The sequence below is a fragment of the Chinchilla lanigera genome, unplaced genomic scaffold (assembly GCF_000276665.1).
Source record: "Chinchilla lanigera isolate Chin_1 unplaced genomic scaffold, ChiLan1.0 scaffold00010, whole genome shotgun sequence".
Classification (NCBI taxonomy): domain Eukaryota; kingdom Metazoa; phylum Chordata; class Mammalia; order Rodentia; family Chinchillidae; genus Chinchilla; species Chinchilla lanigera.
In genome coordinates this window covers 35,733,920-35,758,396 of record NW_004955411.1, presented here as the reverse complement: position 1 = coordinate 35,758,396, position 24,477 = coordinate 35,733,920, and the positions used below count along the sequence as shown (strand labels likewise).

Below are 24,477 nucleotides of genomic sequence, written 5' to 3'. Positions count from 1 at the left end.
CAGGGGCTGGGGCTCGGGGCGCAGGCCTTGCCCTCCGCCGTCGCGCGCCCTACACCGGCCCGCCGCCCGTGTGGCTTCTTAAAGGCGCCTCACACCTGACCGGCTGGGGGCGTGGCCAGCGACGGGACGTGCCGCGGAGCCTGCAGATGATTGGGCATCGCAGAGCGGAGGCGGGGCGACTCCGCGCCCTGGAAGCGGCGGAGGCGGGGTCTGCACCTGCGGTGCGGCCCGCTGTCCTAACCCCGGGGGGCTCTCCGGTGCGCGTCAGCCCGCCGCGGTTTGAACTTAAGGGGCGTCTCCTCTGGAGAGTGCGCTGGGTGGGTCAGCAGCGGTGAGTCGTTACCGAACAGCCTCACGACCAAAGTTAACATTGTCTCTTGGGCTGTGTTTGGGTTTTGGCGTTTGCCTCTTCGCACGCTATGCCACCTACCTACATACAAGGGAAATTGGAAGGATTTAGAGGCCTTAATTACTTCAGTTCCTGCGTTCGGATACAATCCGAATACTTGGCACACTGCTTATGAGCGTTTTGGAAGACACTGCAAGGCTAAAGTCTTTGACAAACACGTTTGACGCACATCTAGAAAACGTTGCTTTTCAACTGTGCACAGCTGTGTTCACTTTGAACGAACTAAAACCTATCTTCTGTCTCCCTGAGCGTGAAGTGCCAAGGTAGGTAGACGAGGACACCTCTTAATTTCTCAGTTACTCAGGTTCTTCAAAATGTCCAGTTTACTTCTGTTCTCACCGCTGTAAGTGGAAGACACAGACTACTGTGATTAGGTTTAAATACTAGTGAGGAAAAAAAAAATTCAAGATGGATTAAGAGGCTTAGATACATGCCCAACAGCAAAAGGTAGACTGGAACCATTAAATTCTCTACAGAATGCCAGAAAAGAGCTTCTACAGCAAATAGGTAGCCCTGAAGCTGAGCCCTGAATCATGCATAGGATTTCACGGGCAAAGTCAAAAAAACAGTCCAGCTAGAGAAAACTGCATACACCGAGGGAAAGGTGTGCCTGCAGGATGAGAAACAGTCTAAGAGCAAAATGCTTTTGGAAACAAAGTTGAGCAGTGATATAGTTAGGCTCAGGGAATATCCCCTAAAGGCCAAGTGTGAAAGGCTTCATAGCCAGCCCAAGGGCATTCTTGGGGAGGTGGTGGAACCTTAAAGAGATGGTAGCTAACAGGAGATCACAGCAGGGCCTTGACAGAGACTGAGAAACCTTGGCCTCTTCCTTTATCTCTTTCATTTCTGGCCATGAAGTGAACGGGCTTCCCCTAGCAAACACTCTCACTCTGCCACAGACCCCAAAGCAATGATGTCAACCAACCATGAACTGAAATCTCGTTAGCCAAAATAAGATTTTCCTCATTTTCAGTTGATTATCTCAGGTATTTGTTATAGTAATGGAAAGCTAACCAAGGTAAACTGTAGGGAACCTGTCCCTGCAAATTTGTTCCCCTGACCCAGAGTGAATGAGGATGAAAGACAAACACCCACAGAGTCAGTTTCACATGTAGAGCAGCCTGGGAAGCTCTTGCCTCCAGGGAGCAGAGGAGCCCCAAGCTACCTAGCTCATTCTGCTTATATTCACTCGAGCGTGGGTACAAGCAATTAAAGTAACACAAGATTTATCCGCCTTCCATTATCCATTAATACATGCCCAGGTAAACAACTTGATCTCAGCTGTATTAATTTTTCCTTTGTGCTCACAGAGGAGACCAGTTAGGCCTCAATTCTCATCTGGTCTCCCACATCTCCCCCTTTTTGTTTTTACAATAATAATATTTAAATATCAATCACTGCCGGTCATCCCTAGGGGAAGTATGAGGTGCAGCCATTCCGTCCTTTGCTTGTGGTCTAGCCTCCAAGGACTGTATCTCCACCCACAGGTGCGAGGTATCCGCACTGGCTTTTTTCAAGAACACAGTCTTGTCTGACTGCCCATACCAACCCAACTGTCCCCATCTAAAAAAAGTACCTGTAACTGCCATGAGGGTCAACGAATGAACACCTTCTGGCCTCATCCAGCTGAAGAGGGTTGTAGTTGTGATTGGCAGGGTCACCCCCTAGAGAGCACGTCCAAAGCCCCTTGCCAGGCAGATCTCAATGATGGACAAGGTTTTCTGCCTCCTAGATAGTTCTCTTCAGTTGTCCTCTGGGAGAAGGTTCTTCTTGGTAAAGAAAGCAGAGTTATGCTCCTCCATGGGTACCCACCCCATCCATCCATTTCATACAACACCACAAGTAAAACCTGCCCCCCACATCAGCAGGTTCCCAAACAACCACAAGAACTAGCTTAAATTATCTGGGGCTATGCATAACTCATAATGTATCAAAGCCCATTCAGTGTCTACAGAAAGAAAAAAGTAAACTGCTGCTGAGAATCATTGGCGAACAATACATCCTCCACAGAACACACCATATAAGCTCAGGAAACTTCCTGCAACAAAATACATTCTCACCTTCCAAATGTTTTCCTTTAATTTTAACAACACTGACACAGGTTGGGACCACCTGTCATTCCCCGTGGCAAAGTCCTTTATTCCTTGTGACAATCTGCACCAGTTTCCATCAGTCTCTGAACATCCTTCCTGTAATTTCAGCACACTCACATTATTTTCCCTTAATTTCAACAATGTTGACACACTCAGCTTCCTTTAATTGACACGCTAATCCCCTGAAAATATTTTTCCTTGATCTCAACAATACTGACACAACACTGACAAGTTGCTGGCTGGTGACATCCTAAGTAGCTAAGTAGAGAGCACTTCCTCATGGGAGGTACTGCCAGATTACTGGTTCCCCCAAATCTATTCTTGACTAGTGGCTGCAGCCTTGACAACAGGTGATACAGTCTCCTTGTTCAAAAACCCAGACATCATGCGACTGAACTATAACCTGAATTTCCCCCAGTAGTCCAAATCAATAATCCCAGGTAGTACTTCAGTGCCCTACAGGTTCACCCTGCTTTTTCCTAAAACAAAACCCATGATTCTGAAGGGAAGAGGTCCTTAGATTTCCATGGGGATTTCAACAGGTTTAGCTCTGCCAATCAAGGTCACCCATTCAGCAGCAGGAAAGTCTAATCCTGCACTTCCTAAGGGTTTGGTGATAAGACACTCAACCATCCTGGGCAGACCCATTGAGGACTGGGCTTATAAGCCTGTCCTAGGGTATGTCTTCATTGTTTGTTGGGCCTGGAGCCCAGTCCACCTCTTGTTTCCCATCAGTAGGGTGCCATCTTTGTGCAATATTTAGAATGACATTGATTAGCCCAATGATTCTCTTTTTGACACCTAGGGCAGAGGCCCTACACCCTCCCCTCCAAGGGAGGGATGGTCACACCATCTTTTTTCTTATCTTAGGGTACATTGTTTAAAAATATGCCCCATTTTACCACAATCAAAACACTACTTTTGAAGCAGCCTGGGGGGGCAGGTGTTGAAGGGGTATTTTTGCAGGTGAGGTCCCCAAAGAAAGCATATGGAGCTGACATTAACAACTACAGCAAGCGGCAACATAGTTATTGTTATCGTATATATTAGCCATTAAAGTAGCACATTCATCTGCCTTCCATTATCCATGTCCAAGTAAACAACCTGAGCTCCCCTGTATTAACTTTTCCTTTGTGCTAACAGAGGAGGCCAATTAGGCCTCAGTTCTCATCTGGCTTCCCACAGTAAACTAAGGAATGGTCACACATGTGTACTAAATGAATGTGCAAGGATGTTATCCCAGTATTGCTGGAAACAAGGAAAAACTAAAAGCAAGTGTACACCAATAAAGGATTGATTAAACATATACTACATAACCTCTAAAGGTTCTGATGTTCACCTCTATTGACATTGAAAGTTGGTCACGAAATATTATTGAGCAAAGAAAGCACATCAAACAAAAAAGTATGGGGATGTAGCTCAGTGACAGCATGTTTGCCTAGGTCCTAGGTTCAATCCCACAAGTACAGAAAAAGGAATGGGGGGGGGGCATTAGACAAATCCCAATTGAGAGATATTCTACAAAATACCTCATAAATATTCCTTGATAGTATCAAAATCATCGCAAACAAGGTAAGTCTGAGAAACTGTCAAGAGGAGCCTAAGGAGACATGACATATCCTGGATGAAATCCTGGAACAGAAAAGGAATACTAGGTAAAAATCTAAGGAAATTTGAAAAAACTATGGACTTCAGTGGACTATAATGTATCAATACTGGTTCATTAATTATAAAAATGTGGCATCTAATGTAAGACAATAATAAAAGGGAGCAAGATGTGGTGGTGTGTACCTGTAATCCCAGCTACTCAGGAGGCTGAGGCAGAAAGATCATGAATTTGAAGCCAATCTAAGGCATATAGCAAGATCTTGTCTCAAGAACATGAAATAAAATATAAAATAAAATAAAGGGCTAGGGATGTAGCTTAGCGGTAGAATGCTAACCTAGCATGCACAAAGCTTTAGGTTCAATCTCCAGCACTGAAAAATAAAACTACTTCTTAAAATAAAATGATAGGTTTTAAAGATGAGTGAAAGAATATGGGCACTTTGTATTATTTTTGCAAAGTTTCTATAAATATGAACTGTCCTAAAAATAAAGTTTACTGTGCATATCATGATCCCATTCTTGTATGAATGTGTATATAACAATGTATGAAACATGATGCAGTTCAAAGTTTCACTTTATATATAATTATTACATATAGTATTTATACACTGATGAGATATTTTTAAATATATAGCTCATTCTCAAAATTTGTTCCTATTTATGTGTCAGCATTATTTCTGAGCATTAAGCAGTATACCATATTTTCAGAATAAAGTTCAACTTTTCTCAAAGGGGACTGATTTAGGAGCAGCAGTGACATAAAAGATTCAAAAGTTAGCTGGGCGTAGTGGTGCACGCCTGTAATCCCAGCACTCGGGAGGCTGATGCAGGAAAATCATTGTGAATTCAAGACCAGCCTGGGCTACAAAGTGAGCTTGAGGCCAGCCTGAAGTGCATAGTGAGACCCCGTTTCAAAAAGACCCCCCCCCAAAAAAAAGTTAATTCCCACAAAGCATTTGGAACAACGTCATGGACATACAGCAAGCTCTTGGGAAATTTCATCACTTACTACTACCATAATTACTATAGATAATATATTGGAGGGGTTGTTGTTGTTTCTTTTCTTCTTTTCTTTTCTTTTATGGTACTGAAAATTGAACCCAGGGCCTTTGCACTCAACTATATTCTCAACCCTTTTACTTTTTTATCTTGAGACAAAGTCTTGCTAAATTGCCCAGGCTGGGCTTGAACTTGTTGTCCTCCTGACTCATCACGGGTATGTACTACACTTGGCTAATTAGAGTAATGGAACTTTTTTTTAGTGCTGGGGATTGAACCTAGGGACTTGTGCATACAACATGCACCCTCTACCACTGAGCTGCCCAACTCCAGCCTGCAGGTCTTTTGTTTTTTGGTACCAGGAATCGAACTCAGGACCTCATGCTTGCCACTCAGGCACTTGTGCCGCTGAGCTATATCCCTGGCCCTAGCCTCCAGCTCTTTTGACTAGCCCTTCTAGCTGCTGCTTCCCTGATGATCACTTATCGTTTCTTGTGTACTGCTGTAATGACCTCCTAATTAGTCTTGCTGCCAATAAATTCTGCCTCCACCAATTCATCCTGTACCCTTTACTAGCTCAAACACTATTCTCCAGCTTTAAAGCCTGTTTCTCATTTCAGGAACAAGTATACACGTCTCCAAGCCTCCCTGCAGAGCCTGTTTCAAAAATAACCTCCTGCTCCAGTTTCAATGTGTCTCCATATACTGGAAACTTAATCCCCAGTGCAACAGTACTGAGAAGTAAGACCTGCCAAGGTAGGTCATGAGGGCTCTGCCCTTCATCGATGAGTTGATGCCAATTATGGGAGTGAGTTCCAGATAAAACGATGCGTTGTGCCACCTCTGCACACCGTGCTACACATGTATGTGCACACGCTCTCTTGATCTTGTCTTCTGCCCTGGGATGACATAGCAAAATGGCCCTCACTAGATGTGGAAAACCAGTCTTTGACTTCCCAGCCTCCAGAACTATAAGAAATAAATCTCTGTTCTACATAAATTAACTAGTCTCTGATGTTCTGTTATAGCAACACAAAATGGATGAAAACGTCTCCTCTTCCTTTTCCTGAAGTATGAAATACTAATCTTCAAGGCTCAATTCTAAAATGGAATTTATGTATAGGAAGGCTTCCTTTTTTTTTTTTTTTTTTGCTACTGAGGACTGAGCCCAGGACCTTTGCACAGAGCAACATCCCCAACCTTTTTTATTTTTTATTTTCAGACAAGGTCTTGCTAAGTCACTAAATTGCCCAGATTAGGCTGGACTCTGAAACCTCTAACCTTAGCCTTCCAGAGTGCTGAGATTACAAGGATGCTTTGCCATGCCCATTGTAGGCTTTTGCATTTTATTTATAGCAATTTTCACAGTTCAGAGAGCCATTTTCAGTCTCTTTAAAACTAGGGTAGAAATTTTCAGATAGCTCAGATCCTGTGAACTACAGCCCTACTATGAACAGTATAGGTGTACAACAAATATGTGCTGAACCAAACTGAATGGAGTTAAAGAATAAACCTAACCATAAAATATGAAATTGAGGATCGCCTACAGTTTCAATATTTTAAAACAACATGTGTTTATTTTCTAGTTAAAAGTAGTTCTTGTTTTTTGCTTTTGGTACTAGGGGTCGAATCCAGGAGCACTCTACATTCCCATCTCTTTTTATGTTTTAATTTTCTTTTTTTTATTTTTTTTGGTACTGGGAATCATACCCAGGACCTTGCCCTTGCCAGGCAGGTGCTTGTGCTGCTGAGCTATATCCATGGCCTGCCTTTTTGTTTTTTATTTTGAGGCAAGGTCTCACTAAATTACCCTGATGGGACTCAAACATTCAATCCTCCTGTCTTAGTTATTTTTCTCATGTTGCTGGGACAAAATACTTAACACCCAGAATTAAGGAAGGAAAGGTTTATTTAGCTTGTAGTTTGTGGCGGTTTCAGTCCATACTCAGCTGGCTCCAAGGCAGAGTGTCACATGGCAACCATTCATAGCAGCAGAAAACAGCAAAAGGAACAAGTGCAAAAGGGAAATGGAGAACCAGAGAGCAAGCCTCTTTCCCTCCCTTATATTGTATGCAGGTTACCCACCCCAGGGTGAGTGTAGCACTCACACCATAATCCCAGCATTGGACCATGGATCAGTCATAAACTCTAGAAGCCTGCCCCATGACTGCATGAGGCTTTCCAGGGACATCCACATACAAACCATAACATTCCACCCCTGGCCCTGCAAAGACTCCTGCACATCCTTTTATGCAAAAGGCATTTAGTCCACCTCTAAGAGTTGCCACAGTCCTAACAGTTTCAGCATTGCTGAAAAGTCCAAGTCCCAAGTCTCCAAGTTCTAAGGCAAACTCTTAGCTGCAAGCCCCTGTGCAAATGAAAAGTTAAACACTTCCAACATTCAATGGCACAAGATAAACAATACCATTCTAAAATGTACAAATAGGGGGATACAAAGGAATGGGACCAAAGAAAGTCCAAAATCCATCAGGGCAATCATTAAGTCCTGTATTTCCATGTGGAACATCCAAAGCAATCTGTGCTAAGTTGTGAGCTCCAAAGAGCTTGTGTGGCTCCAGGTCCATTGCACTTCTGGTGGTTGTAACTCCCAGGGCTTCTCTCTGCTCTGCTCAGTTCTTGCAGCTCCAGACGCTTTCCTTAGATGATCCATGTACCTGAATTTTCCAAACTTCTGGGTTCTCCACCACACCTTTGGCTTTGCGTTTCACACTGTCTGGCCTCCCAGGCCTTCTGAAATCTAGGTGGAAGCCTTCTTAACCTCAGAACTCTTGCATTCTGCAAGTGCCTAAAATCAGCACCATGGGGATAATGCCAAGGTCTGCTGTCAGATGGAGCAGCAGCCAGGCTTCCCTCTCTCTCAGCTGTAGGGATCAAGTGCCTGGATTGCTCTCTGAGTCCAATTCTGAGGAAAAAATTCTCTATGCCGCTGGCATTCTAGAACATAGTGTGGCTTCTGCCATTCTGGAACATGGTGTTCTGTGGCTTTTTCTTCATAGTGAAGTCTTTTACTTTTGAAGTTTTGAGGCTGCAAAGGGTGGAGACTTGCTGCTTCTTGTGATGCCCTTAGGCCATCTTTTATATTCTCCGGCTCCTTCTCAGCAATCAAGATCTCCTCAGCTCTACCTTTGTAGTCCACAGCTTTACTGGCCTTTTTCTGGCCAAACTCACAACATTTTAAAGCATCCCTGCTGGGCTCTTTGCTCTTGATTTGCAACTTAAATCTGGCTAAAAGCCCACACAACAACAGCCATGCCACCACCTCAACACTGGACTGCTTTGAAATTTCTTCTGCCAGATTAATTAGTCCTCTATCCTTAATCTCAGTCTCAGGCAAAATCTCAGGACATGAGCAAAAAGCAGACAAACTTTTTGCCAAGCCATAACATACATCGTCTGGAGCCAGTAGAGTCCTTCCCAGCAGAAACCTCCTGATCCCGGTCTTTACCAGCAGGATTTCTATCAGCCTTCTGTTCTTCTGAGCTCTGACCAGAATCTCCCATACAGAACAGCCTAAGGTGTTCCAGTGCTAGTCTTTCAGGTGACATCTCTGAACCTTTCCAAATTCTTCCCATAAGCTATGCCCCAAGGCTCTTGAACCACATGGTCAGATACAGTCATAGCAATGACCCCACTCCTCCAGAACCAAATTCTGTCTTAGTTACTTTTCTCTTGTTGCTGGGACAAAACACCTGACACCCATAATTAAGGAAGGAAAGGTTATTTAGCTCACAGTCTGTGGAGGTTTCAGTCCATATTCGGCTGGCTCCAAGGCAGAATGGCACATGGCACAGGGGCAGCAGTTCATAATGACAGCAAACAGCAAAAGCAACAAGAGCAAAAGGAACAAAAGGGAAAGGAGCACCAGAGAGCAGAATCTTTTCCTCCCTTATAGTGTATTCAGGCTACCTACCCTAGAGTGGGTATAGCACTCATATCCATAATTGCAGCATTGGACCATGGATCAATCATAAACTCTAGAAGCCTTCCCCATGACTACATGAGGCTTTGTGGGGACATCCAGACACAAACCATAACACCTCCTGCTTCAGCTTCCCTCAGCACTTGAAATACAGGCATGCACCACCATCCAGGGTTAACACATTCATGTTACAGAAATGCTGTAAAATGCAATAAGAGTAAAGTTATTTACTATAGAAGGACTGAAATAAATTCACTTAACTTTTACTACTTTTATTACGCATGTATTTATGTGAAATAAAATATGGCATAATATCGCCAGAATATTTAAGTGACTCTTTTGTTATTTTTTCCCAGTGTTGAGGATTAAACTCATGACCTTCCCACTGAGCTAGGTCCCCAGCCCTTTTTATTTTTTATGTTCAGTTAGGGTCTCCCTAAGTCACTAAGTTGGCCAGGCTGGCCTCAAACTCATTACCCTCTGCTTCAGCCTCCCAGAGTGCTAAAATTACAGGTGAGTGCCATCACTCCTGGCCTCTTTTGATTCTCAGTTAAAATTACTCTATCCAAAACTATGATAAACATACATAAAGAAGGCTGATAAGATAAAGGTGCCCAAAGGACAGCTAGCCCCCCTTAACTAAATTAGAACTCTGCTGGCAGCCCATCTTCAAAGGTCCTTGTTGCTCAGATCTGTAATCAGCAAACATACCTAGCAATTACTACACAGCATGAACCTGGGGAGGGGTTGTACAAAGTCACAGGCCTACTGCACATCCTTAAAACTTATTTTTCCCTGTGGATTTTAAAAACAAAACCAGAGTCACACTTTTATACTTTCATGCACTTGTGCCCCACCCCCTACCACACATGTTGAAGGTAGAGAGTGACAGTGTTTGCAGGGAGGACCTTTGAGAAGGTAACTGGGTAAAGTGAGATTCTCAGAGTGGACCCCAACCCAGTGAGGAGTGTGCAAATAAAGCAGGATGAGGACATACAAAGAGAGGCCAGAGGATGCAGCTGTCTGCAAGCCAAGGAAAGAGTCCCAGGAGAAATCAAATTCTATGCTGACACTTTGACCTTGGACTTTCTGCCTCCAGAACTGTAAAAACATAAATTTCTGTTCTTTGGGTCACTCATTCTGGGGTATTTTGATATAGCAGCCTTACCAGACTAATATACACATTACTGCTAATAATAAAACACAATTTTGTATCCTACATTTTTATTTAACTTACGTATTACAATTTCGCATATCATCAAATTCTCTTCAAAGACATGCTAATGAGTAGAAACCATTCTACTGTAAAGATAGATCAGAATTTAGTTAAGTGTTTCCCTGTCATTGTGAGGCAGGGGATCGGGGAGTGGTAAAGCAGCTGGGCAAGTGGGTGCCAATAAAGTGGCTGTCAATATAGGAGAACCAGGAAATGTGCATAAAACCAGTGCCCCTAGCCCTGCAGCTGGGACCAAGGCTATCTTGTTCTTTCCACAAGGATCCAAGCAGGTTTTTGATGGGATGGTCTAGACTTGACGTAAGCCCTAGGAGTAGGGTTTATAAAAGGCAGCAGCCATTGACCTGTGGGCCACTGTGCCCTCTTTCACAGTGGTCCCCTCTTACCCCATAGCATGTACTTCTTTTCCTACTTTTAATTGGCCCTCACTCACTCTGCAGAGCTTGATTCTTTTCCTAACTTTAATAAATGTAAAAGCTGGCTACTGTTTGTACTTGCCTTGACCAATTCTTTTCTCAGGTCAGAAAGAACACAGAAAACACATCTAGCAGGAGATTCCATAACCCCAGAGTCCAGTAACAATTGTGTATACAAGTTGTCCTGCATTTTTCATTATTATGGATAATAGTGCTATGAACAGTATAAGTAATTACATACAAAGTAGGAAAATATGGAAACATATTTGTGAATTAGGGGAAGAGGGTTGAAGGGCAGGTTGGAGAATGGGGAAAAAAAGAATCAAGATATATCATGTACAGGTACAAGTTCTCTATGATGAATGTGATCATTATGTATACCTAAAATGTACCAATAAACTTAATTAATAAAAGAAAGTTTGTATCTTTGACAATCTTGTAGGTTGGAGTTTTAGATATAGGGTTACCAGTGAAAATATATGAACATTTTAAGGGCCTAATATATGCTAAAATTTAAAGCAACTTTGTCAGTTCACACTCTTGGCAGTATTGTGTGCAAATAACCATATATTAATGTATCCCAAGAAATGCTGAATAATATGATTATTTTAAAAATCTTTGCCAATTTAGGATTAAAATGAAATTGCATTTTTTTATTATTTTAAGAAATAAAAGAAGGAAAACATATTAACAAACAGACATCCATTTACAAAATAGCATGAGAACAACACAAACAAAACAGAGTTACAGACAAAGTTGTAGGAAATTAACCATGGTTGTTGTATTTACTTATTGATATCTTCAAAGTGATTTCTCATATACGTATATTTTCCAACATTTGGTTATCAGTGAAGATCATATTTATTGACTGATCAACTTGTACTTTCTTTTTTCGTAATTATCTTCCTGATAATCATTCTCTACATTTTCCAACAGAAAATTTTATTTTTTAAAAAATGGTATTTATGAATATTATTTCTTTATTTATTTGATTAATCTCAGACGTTCCATTTTTACATTGTTTTGCTACCCTATGCTGTTGTCTGTTTGGGGGAATGAATTTTTTCTCCATAAAAGTTCTGTTTACTGCTAATAAAGAAAAGGCAATTAAGTTTTTGTTATTTCTATTTATTTGTGTTTAGGGGGGTGTTTTTGTTCTTATTTTTGAGACAGGGTCTCACTATGTAGTCCAGGCTTGAACTCTGTTCTCCTGGCTCAGGCTCCTAAGAGCTGAGACTAAGAGACATGTGTCACCAGGACCATTAGCAATTAAGTTTCTTTTAAAATCTGACCCTGCTACTACCATCTACAATATTTCTTATAAGTCTGGAGAAATTTAAATATAGCACTTCAATTAAATGGCTTTACTTTTTCCAGTTTGGTCTGACACTGACAATAATGCTTGCTCCACTAGATTAAGATAATTAATAGGGCTACAGGTGTATGCAGCTCAGTGGTAGAGTGCTTGCCTAGTGTATGAAAGGGGCAACACTAGAAAACATAGAAAATTAGCACAAATATTTAAAACAGGTTGTTATAGCCAGCTGTGGGAGAGTTTTCCTGTAATCACAGCAGTTGGGAGATGAGGCAAGAAGATCACCAATTCAAGGGTAGCCTGAGATACACAGCAAGACCCTGTCTCCCCAAAACTAAACCAAAAGCAGATTTTTATCATTTTCATAGTTTGGATTAGATCCAAAACATCTTCCATCTTACTTAGATTCTCTGTCTTTAACAGATACATTTTAGCTATATGTACACACTTACCCATTTTACATTTCTAATTCAATAACTTCAATACTTCCTTTTTCCTAATACAATTTCTAACACAATGACTTCAGTCCTCAAATTTGGGGTGAGGGGTTATAGTTTTTTGTTTTGTGTTGCTTTGGAGTTTGGTGAAGTTGTTTTGGTTTTGCTTTTTTTTTTTTCTTGGTTTTGCTTTTTGTAGGACTGTTTTGTTTCTGGACACGGGGGTCTCACTATGTACTCCAGGCCAACTTCTAACTAAGTAGCCCAAACCCTAGTTGAACTCACTATCTTCCTGCCTTGCCTTCCCCAATGCTGAGATTACAGGTGTGCACCTCCACGTCCAGTTACAGAGTGAATTCAAGCCTGCTTTTTCTCTAAAATGCCTATAAAAGCCAATGCTATGTATCGCGTGACTTCCTGGGCCCTGTGCTGTGTTGCTTCTGAAGAACAGGGCGGAGATGACCCTAGGCTCCTGGAAACCCCATGGGCTATAGCCCGGGCATCTCCAGTCTGGTGGGTGTGACGTGGGCTGAGAGCCTGGTCTTCAGATCTTTGTGTCCAGAACCCAGTTGTTTCCTATCACCGCAGCCGTTCCTCTAGGGAATGATTCAGTCTAAGCATCTTCACACAATAAAACTAATTGAGACCTTGCATTATGGCTTTTTAGTGTGATTTCATTTATTGTCAGGCCAAGCTGAGTACTCTGATGGGCTGTTGTTGTGTGTAGTGCCTTATTTATCCGGCGGCAAGGTCTTTGTGACAAAAAGTGTTACTCTTAAAAGGCTCTTAGGGAAACCTAAACCAGGTAAAATTGAGTAATCTTCAGAGAAAATGTCTCCAAGTTATGCTACCCTGACGCTCTCCACTCCTCCCCACAATTCCTGCTCTAGAAGCTGGAGCAAGCTATCACGGCAGAAGCCTTGGAACTAGAAAATAAGCTTCTGTCCATGCATTTCTGTGTGGTCGTGGCCCAGTCACTTGCTTTCAAGAGCTTTTCCACTGATTGTCCTGGGGATGCCTCAAACAATTCTTCAGTATCCAATGCATCCGCCCCTTGCTCTGTCATACCTGTAGGGCTGGCATTACCTCAGGTGCCCTGAAGTGCATGTCAGGTGTGTTTTCGTGTCAGTAATGAGGTTTGGAAAAACTCCTTCTAGAGTCGGTGCCATTTTGATAAATACTGTATTCTGGAACAGCTATGGTGTAGGGACCTAATCAGCTTCGTTCATAAAGTGACACCGTCTGAGTTTAGCGAGTATGTCCTATTGGTGGCCTGTGGCTCCCCGTGCTTTGTCCATCTATCTCAGGTGTTCCTGAAGTGTAGCTGCTTAGCAAAGGTCTGTCAAGTACAGGGCCCCATCTTTAGCACAGGCCCTTCCTGATGTTTGCTGAATATTTGATTATTTACATTTGGTGACAATAATCTCTTTTCATGTTTTACTGAAATTTAAGAGGGCTTTGTGGTTTTTTATTTTAAGTTTTTCAATCTTTTAAAATCTTTATTTATTTTTTTAAAGACAGCATTGAAGGAAAGAGATTTGAATTCAAATCCTGGCTCAACTCTCCCAAGCTGCTGGCCCCAGGTCCCGAGACTGTGGAGGAGTGACAGTAGGATACAGGACAATCGAGGGGATGCTGGAAGCCCTCTGGGACCCGTGCCTTCCTGTGAGGTGCTGAAGTCATTGCTGTAGCTGGAAGTGTCCTTAGTTATAAACTGTTCTTGAAATTTTGTATTCCCTGAATCATACAATATTATCTCTTAAAAAAGGATCTTATGAGCCTGGCATTATCGAGAGCCATTCTACATAACTTTGGGGGGGAAATCATTTCATAATTAAATTGTGGTGAAGGTTTGTCTGGGGCCTAGTATCTCGCTGTGTGAGCCGCTGCGGTATGAGGAAACATAACTCCCTGTGAGTCCACTCACAGTTGAGGGTTCAGCAGTCGCATGATGCTGTGACCTCTGGGGCAAGATTACATCAGCTGAAAACATCCTGGTTCCTTCAAAACCGAGTAGAAATTTTTTTAAAAAAAGTTTTGCCTGGGGGGAGGGGCAAACTCCTTATTAATCTGCTAGCTCTTCCCACCTGCTATTGTAGAAACACTTTGCACATCCCACTGTCTTCACCAACATAAGCCCCTCATCACTATTAGATCCCCACTACCCTCCACGTCACCTGAAATGATCCTCATCGCACAAGACCTTCATCAGTGCAAGATCACTGCCACCTCTGCATCATCCGATACTCCATTACTGTGTGCACCCAATAAAATAGCGTCATTGGCTCAGAGTGGCTTTGTCTCTGCGCATCCTGAGGCACTGACCCCAGCCTCCCTTCCCCGCGTACTTTGAACGTGTGTGTGTCTCTGCCTTTCTTTCTTTACCCCTCACCATGCCTCTCTCTAGGCAGATCAGGGGACTGACTGGCCCCCCAAATGGCACACTGCTACACACCTGTAATCCCAACCACTCATGAGACCGAGACAGGAGTATTGCAAGTTATTGCCCAGCAATTTAAGAAGATCCTGTCTCAGGCCGGGGATATAGCTCAGCGGCACAGCGCCTGCCTGGCAAGTGTGAGGTCCTATCCAAAAACAAAAAAAAGAAAATCCTGTCTCAAAATTAAAAAAAAAAAAAAATATATATATATATGTGTATATATATATGTATATATATATACTAAAGGGCTGGGGATGTAGCTTAGTGCTCCATGGATTCAAGTACTAAGTGCTCAAGTACTTAGTGCTCCAGTACTAAGAAAAAGAGATCTTAATATTTTTCCAACCACTTGCTTATGTAAGTATCTCTTCCAAAGCACCCTAGTGAAACTAAATTGCTATAATGTGCAAGAAGTTGTATCCGTATTTGTAACAGCCCACGGTGCCATGGAGTCAGTATTGTTTAACAATGCAGGCACAATTACCCCTTTTCTGCTCACCTTCCCAGGGGCTCTGTGTTTCACAGATTCAATGCAAACAAAGGCTGCCAGCTTGGGTGGAGAGTGTGGGATGGCATCATGAAAATGTGTTCTCCCAAATCACAATGGAGGTGAAGCTGGGCATGGTGGCGCACGCCTGTAATCCCAGCACTTGGGAGGCTGAGGCAGGAGAATCGTTGCGAGTTCAAGGCCAGCCTGGGCTACAAAATGAGCTTAAGTCTAGCCTGAACTGCATAGCGAGACCCTGTCTCAGAAAGACAAAAAAAAACCTAACACACACACACAGGGGAGGTGAATACCAGAGAGGAGGTTCACGCAGACAGGAAAATCTACCTAAAACACTAGGTAGGAAGAACCTCTGGCATCATGGATTCCTGTATTTTAAACATGTTTTACCATGAACCCTAGTTAGAAACTATGCTCAACTCATAACAGCCAGGAAGCAAGAGAGTTGCAAAGAATCAGGGAGGAGAGGCTCAAGGACCAGACACACTCTAAAAGGTCATTTCCCATAACCCATCCGCACAGATGCAGGTGTGTTTTACTAATCTTCTTAGTCCAATCAAATGGGCAGTCAAGATTAATGATCACAAGGCCCCCATTGTCAACTCAACACTCAAACCCAGCTCCTTAACCCATATTTGATCTCCAAATAAAGACAATTATAGGCTCACAGTTCTGCCCAACATGATGCAGCTAACCTGCGTTCAGCCCAAAATGCATTGTTTCCTTCCCTAAAGCCTCAGTAGTTCCAACATTGTACAAAAAAGTCCAAGTCCAAAGGCTTCTCTGAGACTCAAGGCAGACTCTTAGCTGTGAGCCCCTGAACGATTCAAAAAGCAATTTACATGTTCCCAAGATAGAAGGGCATAGGGTAAACATTCCCATTCCAAAAAGGAGGAACAGAGGAATAGAAAGGGTTTGGACCAAATAATACCAAAACCCAGCAGGACAAACGTGAAGTCCTGTAGCTCCAAGTCTAGCACCCAGGACACACAGTGGTGAGATGTGAGTTCCAGAGGGCATGTGTGCCCCCACATCTATGGCCTTGCTTGTTGCCGCCCACACCACCTCTCTCGGGCTGGCTCTCCTCACTATTGACAGATTTCCTTGGCAGATGTTCCATGCCCCTGGCATCCCCAACTCCCTGAGTTCTCCCTGACAGCTTTGGCTTCCCTCCCACAGCTTTATGCATTGCCGCCTCAGGGCTTCCTAGAAAGTCACATACTGCCTGCCTCCCAGGCCTTCCTTTGTTGTCTGGGTAGAAGCCTTCCTCAATCCACAGTTTCTGTATCCTACATGTCTGCAAAACCAGCATGATGTGGATGACACCAAGGTCTGCTGTCAGCTTAAGCAGAAGTCTGGCCACTTGGACAGTGGCTACAGTGGCCTCTGAGTGCCTGAATGGCACAGCATGGAGAAGGAAATCCCGGAGAACCAAACTCCTAAGTAGCCCTGCTTGTGCAGGGGGCCCTGAGGTTCTTTTCTCAAAGCAAAACCTTTCTGCGAAGTTTATACTTATGCACCCTTGATCTTGTGGTGAATGGGACCTTGTGATTTCTGAGATGCCCTCAAGGCATCTTTCTTCTTGGCTTGGTGCAAAGTACTTAGCTTCATTTTGATGGCACTATTCTCTTCAGCAAACACAAGTTCTTTGGCTCCAACTTTATGCATATTTCTTTTCTAGCCAAATGTTGTTTTTCAAACCTTTATCCTATGCTTTTTGTTTCTGATTCTCACTATAAATCTGGCTAAAAGTAACCAGAAATACTCATGACACAACCTGAATATTGGGCGGCACTGAAATTTCCTCCACCAGATCAATTAGTCCATCACCTTTAAACTCAGTCTCACACAAAGTTTTAAGGTGTGGACAAAATATAGACAAATTCTCCACTTGAATATAACATGCATGGCTTCTAGTCCAGTTATCAATAGAGTCCTCATTCCTGTCTGAAACCTTATGAACACAGTCTAGCATTTACATTCCTATCAGCATTCTGGTCTTCTAAACTCATACCAGAATTTCCCATCAAGCTCTGCTTGCAGCAGTCTAAGATTTCTCCAGCCCAGTTCTCCAAACTTTCCCAAAGTCCTCCCACAAACCAATTTCCAAGGCTTCTGAACCATACTGTCAGGTATGTCACTGCAATGACCCCTCTTCTCTATACCAATTTTCTGCATTAATCAGCTTTTTGTTGTTGTGACAAAATACTTGACATGCATACCTTCAATGAGGAAAGGTTTATTTTGGGTCACAGTTTCAGAGACTTCAATCCACAGTTGGCTGTCTCCAAGGCAGAAACCACTTGGCAGAGGGAAGCTCCTCAATTCATGGCAGCCACAGCACTCAGAAGGCTGAGGCAGGAGGATTGCCACAAATTCAAGGCCAATCAGGGCTACATAGTGAGTTCAAGGCCAGCCTGAACTACATAGCGAGACCCTGTATCAAAAAACAAAACAAAACAACTCATGGCAGGCAGAAAGCAGAAAAGGTAAGGGAAGAACCAGAGAGAAAGAGGCTGGGACCAGATGTATTCCCCACATTCACATCCTTATGATCCACCCAAACGCAACCAGAAGGGTGCTTTACTAAACCTAGGTATCTTCCAAGCCAATCAAGCTGATAATCAAGGTAACCATCAACAAAAGTCCCTGGGACCTCTTCTCCCGAAGGCCTAACATACTTGTGATCCCAGAAGAGTGCACCCTATAGAAGCATATAGAAACATTTTTTCTTCTTTAGTTTTATATTTGTGAAATTTTTTTCTCCCAATTAACTAAACAACCCCTGAGAAAGGTCACCTGAGACTGGCCTCAGGAAGCTAAGATAAAGGATTTTCTTTCCACAGGGAGAGATGGGATACAGGGAGAATCTCATGGAGACCTGGTCCAGGACTAATTCTGGTAAGACTATCCCATCTCTCTCCTTTACTCCCCTTTTCCTGACCTAGATAATGGTTGAGAGTATGAGGGTTTTTTTTTTCTTCTCTCTAATTAAAAAAGTCTTAGTGAGATTGGCACTATCTTATATTCAGAATAAGGTAGAAAGCATCATTGCCCAGCCCTTGTTATTTAAAGGAGTCAGGAAAACAAATACGCAAACAAAGTTAAGAATCTCTCTTGGTTGCTTGTGTTTGTTTCCATAGACAATATTTATGAACATGAGGAACAAGGCCATGAGATATAAAGGAAAGAAAATGGCTAGAGAAGACAGGAAAATTGACCTCTAGCTTATGAAAACACAAAACTCAAGATTGGGAAAGTTTTATTTCTCACTTAATAGAAAAAGGATGTGCAGTTGCTCTAAAGGAGTTGGATTTGTTTTTCTTTAGCATTCCACAATATTTCTCTCAATTCCTCTCTCTCTTCCCCACCCACATTCCCACTCCACCTCCATTCACCCTCAAACAGTAAGATATAAGACTAAGATACTGAATTTGAGACATAAAGATGGAAACCAAATCCCCATGACTAGCAGACCAGAGCAACATACCAGACACTTCTGCAGAAGATGCTACATCTTACTTCTCTGTCTCTACTCAGAACCAAGGGAAGTCCCTACCTGGCACTTGGTAGGTGCTCCATATATCCTTATGGTACGAGTAAGTGGCATACATAAAGAACAAGCAGAAGATGTGGAAAATCAGCTCAGACTCTGAATTCCATCTTCAGGACCAGGAGACCTGAATTGACAGCCAGGAGAGAGGACTGAGGTAGACTCATAATACGTAGATAGTCAGTCACAATCAGAATGACATAAAACCCCAAAAGATTTTAAATTTTTTTCAGGGAGTTTTGGGTAGTAAAAAAAATTTTTAAAGGAAAGCTTCTAGAAAGCCTCCCACCCCAGCCAACCCCAATCAATCTCTTTGCTTAATCAACCTCCTTAAAAAGGAGGGAAAGAGAAAAGGGGGGAGGGGAGAGAGAGGGAGGAACGGAGCAACAAGGGTAGGGAGAGGAGGAACAAAGGGAGGGAGGCTGGGCATGTAGCTCCACAGTAGATTCCTTACCTGTGAGCACAGGACCCTGGGTTTGAGTCTAAGCACCACAAAGCAGGGAGGGGTGAGGAAATAAAAGAATGGCAGAAGACATACTTTCTCTGGTTAACATAAAATGTACTTCTTCCCTTATAGGTTGGGTGTGCTTTTATTTTCTTTTTCTGTACTGGGGATTGAATTTAGGGCCTTTGTGCTGAGTTATACCCCCAGTCCTTTTTCTTTGTTTTTTCATTTGAGACAGGGTCTTGCTAAACATTAAATTGCCCGGCCTGGGTTCAAACTTAAAATCCTCTTGCCTCAGCCTCTCCTGGGTGCACTTATGTAATAAGCAACAATGGATTGGTTGAGCATCAGTAAAGAATTATGAGTTTGGCTTTTTGTTTTTTTGTTTTGTTTTGGTTTGGTTTTTTTGAGACAGGGTCTCTCTAATGTAGATCAGGCTGGCCTTGAACTCTGTAGCCCAGAATGGCCTCAAACTTGCAGCAATCCTCCTGCCTCAGCTTCCTGAGTGCTAGGACTACAGGTGTGTGCAACCACACCTGGCCCATATGAGCTTTTAGAAAAGACAAAATTATAGATTTTCAGAGAAAGAAACTCAAAATGAATGTACAGAACAGAACAATGCAAAATTAAACTGTATTAGTGGAGCTATAACACCTAGAATTTCACTGCCCAATGTGATAGCCACTAGCCACAAGAAGCTATTTAAGTTTAACATAATTAAAGGTAAGTACAATTAAAGTTCAGTTATTCATTCTCATTAGCCACATTACAAGTGCCCAGTAACCACATGTGGCCAGCGGCCACCATATTGGACAGTACAGATATAGAACATTCATCATAGAAAGTTCCACTGGACAGTTCTGGCCTCATGCTTTCTGCTCTGGGGTAGTCAGCTGGTCCAGCATATTAGTCTTTATGTGAAGCACAAACAAACAAATTCAGAAGAGGATACACAATGTTAACAGACATCATTTGCAGAGCAAGTCAAAAGACTAGCACTATCTAGCCCAGAGAGGAGGAAAATTTAGTAGGGATATGAAGATTATCTTTAAACACTGAAGAACTGTCATGTAGATAAAGGAATTAGTATTGTTACATGTGATAGAAGGATAGAATTTACCTTCCACCTGTACTCTTCCTAGGTGCTGCTTCTTCTAGTACAAGAATAAGAGAACAGAAATTTTGGCCTTAGAGTCTATTTTTACCATTATAAATAATACAATCCCTCATTTCTTTTGTGGTACTGGGGATTGCACCCAGGTTCTCATATGTATTAAAAATGCACTCTACTACTGAGATGTATCACCCAGCCCTATTCATTTTTTTTAATTTAAAAACTTTATATAGCCAGGTGTGGTGATGCATACCTGTTCACCCAGCATGCAGGAGGCTGAGGCAGGAGGATGGTGGTGAATTCGAGGCCGGCCTGGGCTACATAAGGAGTTTAACTCTGGCCTGTCTCAATCAAAAAAGGTTTATGTGTGTAACTGGGGTGGTATTTTGAATTCTTTCCCCTCTTGTTTATCCACATTTCCTAATTTTTCAAGAATGAGCACTTACTATATAATGAAACACATAGACTATGCTTTTGTGTTTTGTTTTTGTTTTCTGTAATACTGGGAATTGAATCCAAGGCCTCAAACATGCTAGGCAAGACCTCTGCTACTGAGCTACATCTCTGATTCTTATTTTGTTTTGAGGCAGTCTCATTAAATTGCTTCAAACTTGTGATCCTCCCACCTCAGGAATAACTGGGATCATAGTGTATGCCACCATGCCAGGCTACAAGAATATTTTAATGTAAATAGACCTTGACACTTGTAATTAATTTACCTTCAAAGTAATTTCTCTGTTGGAAAACTTACATGTACTATTTAATTTCTATAGTAGTACCAGGCGTCTGTATCATCTGAGTGCTTGGAGTGATCATTATAAAGCAGTCGTGAGATCTTAAGGTTAAATTTTGACTTTCTGCTGGGGAGCCTGTTAAACCTCTCTGCCCTGTGGTTTCTGGCTCCATTTCAGCCTGGGATTTCTTCCCCCACCTGGCACAAATTAAGAGTGAGCTGGGCTTTGATAGCCAAACAGCCTGTGAAAACTTTCTACGTATCATGTATATATTCACTAAGGGTCAACTTTTACGATATAAAAGTGTCTAGGGGGTTAATTTGGCACATTTATGAGCAGTCTCTCAAAATTTGACAAGCCAATTAATTTCCAAATTAAATATTAAAACGTCATTGTAGCTTCCTGAAGGTCAACAGGAGAAAGCCGCTCACGTAAGCACCAGCGTACGGTTATAATTTAACTAGTGATTCCCATTTGAAATGACCACATTTCTACCCAGAAAAGGAAATGTTTGCTCAACATTTTTTCTGGTTTCTTCTTTGGGATTTGAAGGGATTTACAGTTAAGCAGCAACCAATTTTTATAGCTCAATTTGTTGTTGTTTTTAACCACAGAGTGGAGCCCAATTCACAGATACAGTATAAGAAATGTGGTGATCTGATGATAAGGTTGTAATTCTTTACTCAACTACAGAATGACTGAATCACTCAAGGTCATCTGTTTACGAGAAAAGCAAGGTTGTGGAGCGTGATGTTCTCAGTCTCTGGAGTAATCACCGGAACTGGTGTCTCACTGCATGCACGATCCCCTCCGCAATCTCAGCCTTGACAGTCTGCACTTCTCACACACTGTGGCTCCTTGTGCTGGTGCTTATCACTTCCCGCTCCTGTCCGCTCACTAGTCCTTCCTGAGCCACTGCTCCATGCCAACCACCACATCGGGTGTGGGAAGAACAACCAGCACCTCATAGCCTCTCGGCTTGTCTCATTTTCACAAACACCACATCCCTGGCCATGCAGTATGAGCTATTCAAAGAGGCAAGACTCATTTAGCTTTGCATCATCTGGGGCTTAGTTCAGTGCCTGTTCAATGCACATTTATTGAATGAATGAGTAAACATAGGAGAGAATGAAAGAGTGAGTAAATATACAAAGCCTCATCCTAGTTTATGCTATTTTGAGTTTTAATATCGTCAAACATCTGTCTCTTTAACTGTGTTGTTTGTTTGTTTGTTTGTTTTGAGACAAGGTCTTGTTTTGTAGTTCAAGCTGGCCTTGAACTGACTCTGTAGCCCAGGTTGGTCACAAACTTGAAGCAATCCTTCTGCCTCAGCCTCCCAAGTGCTGGGACTAAAGACTTCTTTAACTTTTTTTTTTTTTTTTAACTAGGAGCAGTTTTGTGGTTCCTAATAAATGCTTTCTCCCCTGTGGAGCAATGCCCACTAATAATGCCCCAAGGCGACTCTCCCCCTTTCCAGGAGTCCCCGAAATGCTGCCTCTTGCTCAGAGAGGTGGCTTTGGTGCTGACACAAGATCTCTAGGTGGCAGGAGACAGAGACCCAGCCCCACACTGTCCGCTGTTGGAAACCAGCCAACCCTGTGAAGAGTTCAACAATCAGACCATCATTTACTTTTACCATTCCTATTACTATTGTTGTAGAATAATTTTACATGTGATAAAAAGCTGCACAGGATTTCCTTGATACATTAGAGAGCAAGAGGGCAATAAACCGAGATACCTGGACAACAATTGTGGAACCGCAAGCTAAACTATGTGCATTTGGTGCTCAGGAAGAGACCGACAAGCAGTTTCAGGAAATGAATGGCATCCAGAAACTGCTAAAAAAAAATACTGTACAGGATTTTCTGCTAGTCCTACACACAGAAAAACTTGTTGTCATTGTCATTGTTATTGGGACTGAACTCAGGGACCAAACTAAGCCTGTGCTTTACCCCTAGGCTATACCCACAGCCCTGAGAAATGCTTTTTTAAAATCTTCTCTCTCTTTCTCTTTTTTAAAGTGAGGATCAATACCTTCCAAATTACCCTTAAGTTTTAAAATCTTTCTGGAGAATCACCTTGAAAACAGTTCTGAGGACTGATATAATTCCCCCTAAAATACACAAGGTCCTCCTTTCTTGCCTAAACTCTTTTATGGTTTTCTTCTTCCCTTTTCATAAAGATTATTCCAAGTTTTATCTAAATTATCAATAAAAACTTCATGAAAGCCTTTTTTTTTTTTTTTTTTAACAGTGCTGAGAAGTGAGCCCAGGACCTCCCAGGCAAGGCAAGTGTACTACCACCGAGCTACACCCCCAGCCATGTCAATGTCCTTTGTGAAGACTGTCAAAACTATCTGCCAGGGCCACGGATATAGCTCAGTAGGACAATGCCTGCCTGGCAAGTGCAAGGTCCTGAGTTCAATCCCTGGTACAAAAAAAAAAAAAAACCATCTGCCAATCTTTGGACAACAGACTTCCCAGGTTATGTACAAGATTGTGCTTCGTTGACTTTTCCATAATGCGGCAGTGGGAAAAGAGGCAAGAAGAGAATTTACATCAACTATTTCTGCAGTGTCTTTCACCACCAAAGCATATAAATCTCCCTGTAGGTTTTGATCAGGAGTAAAAGCTTGTGCCTTAGGTCACACTTATTTACAGATACTAGAGATATGAAAACAGAACATAGCCCCAAGCTTGGTTCCTCCTCAAACCGGATGGAAGTCTAGTGAAGGTGTAGATCTTTCATGCCCTTTTTAATCACTCCTCTTATTCCCTTCACATATGTGGCAATAGCTAGATAGCAAGCTGCGTAGGGCGAGGGTGAACTGTGTCACAGGGGGAGTTCATACCAGTAAATGCACCCAGAGCCCCTGTGCGTGCTATTGGGGGAAATTAAGATCCAGCTTGATCTTGCTAAAGGAAAAAAGACAGGCTAGGAGTGTGGCCACAAGCACGGGCTTTGGCATCATCCAGGCCAGGGCTTGGGAGAGTGTTCTGCCACTTGCAAGCACTGCAACTCTGTGCAAGTTATTTAACCTTTTGTAGTCTGTTTCTAATCTATAAAATGGGAGGTCTATCTAGCCATGCAATTTGAAAGACCGTAGGGAACAGCAAGCAAAGCACCCAGCTTCTTTCAGGGTCCTTAGGACTGGTGTGTTGTACGTGTTCAGTAACTGATGGATGGCTACTCTTTTTTTTTTTTTTTTTTTAGGGAATTGGGGGCTTTTGCACTG

At 42.5% G+C, this 24,477-nt stretch overlaps 1 long non-coding RNA gene across 1 annotated transcript; it reads left to right on the top strand.

The window, feature by feature from the left end:
- Positions 1-200: 200 nt before the first annotated feature.
- Positions 201-14,679, top strand: LOC102026728. Its single transcript, XR_259956.1, has 3 exons — positions 201-672; positions 5,730-5,865; positions 13,969-14,679. It is a non-coding gene; the product is annotated as an uncharacterized LOC102026728 (long non-coding RNA).
- The last annotated feature ends 9,798 nt before the right edge of the window (positions 14,680-24,477 follow it).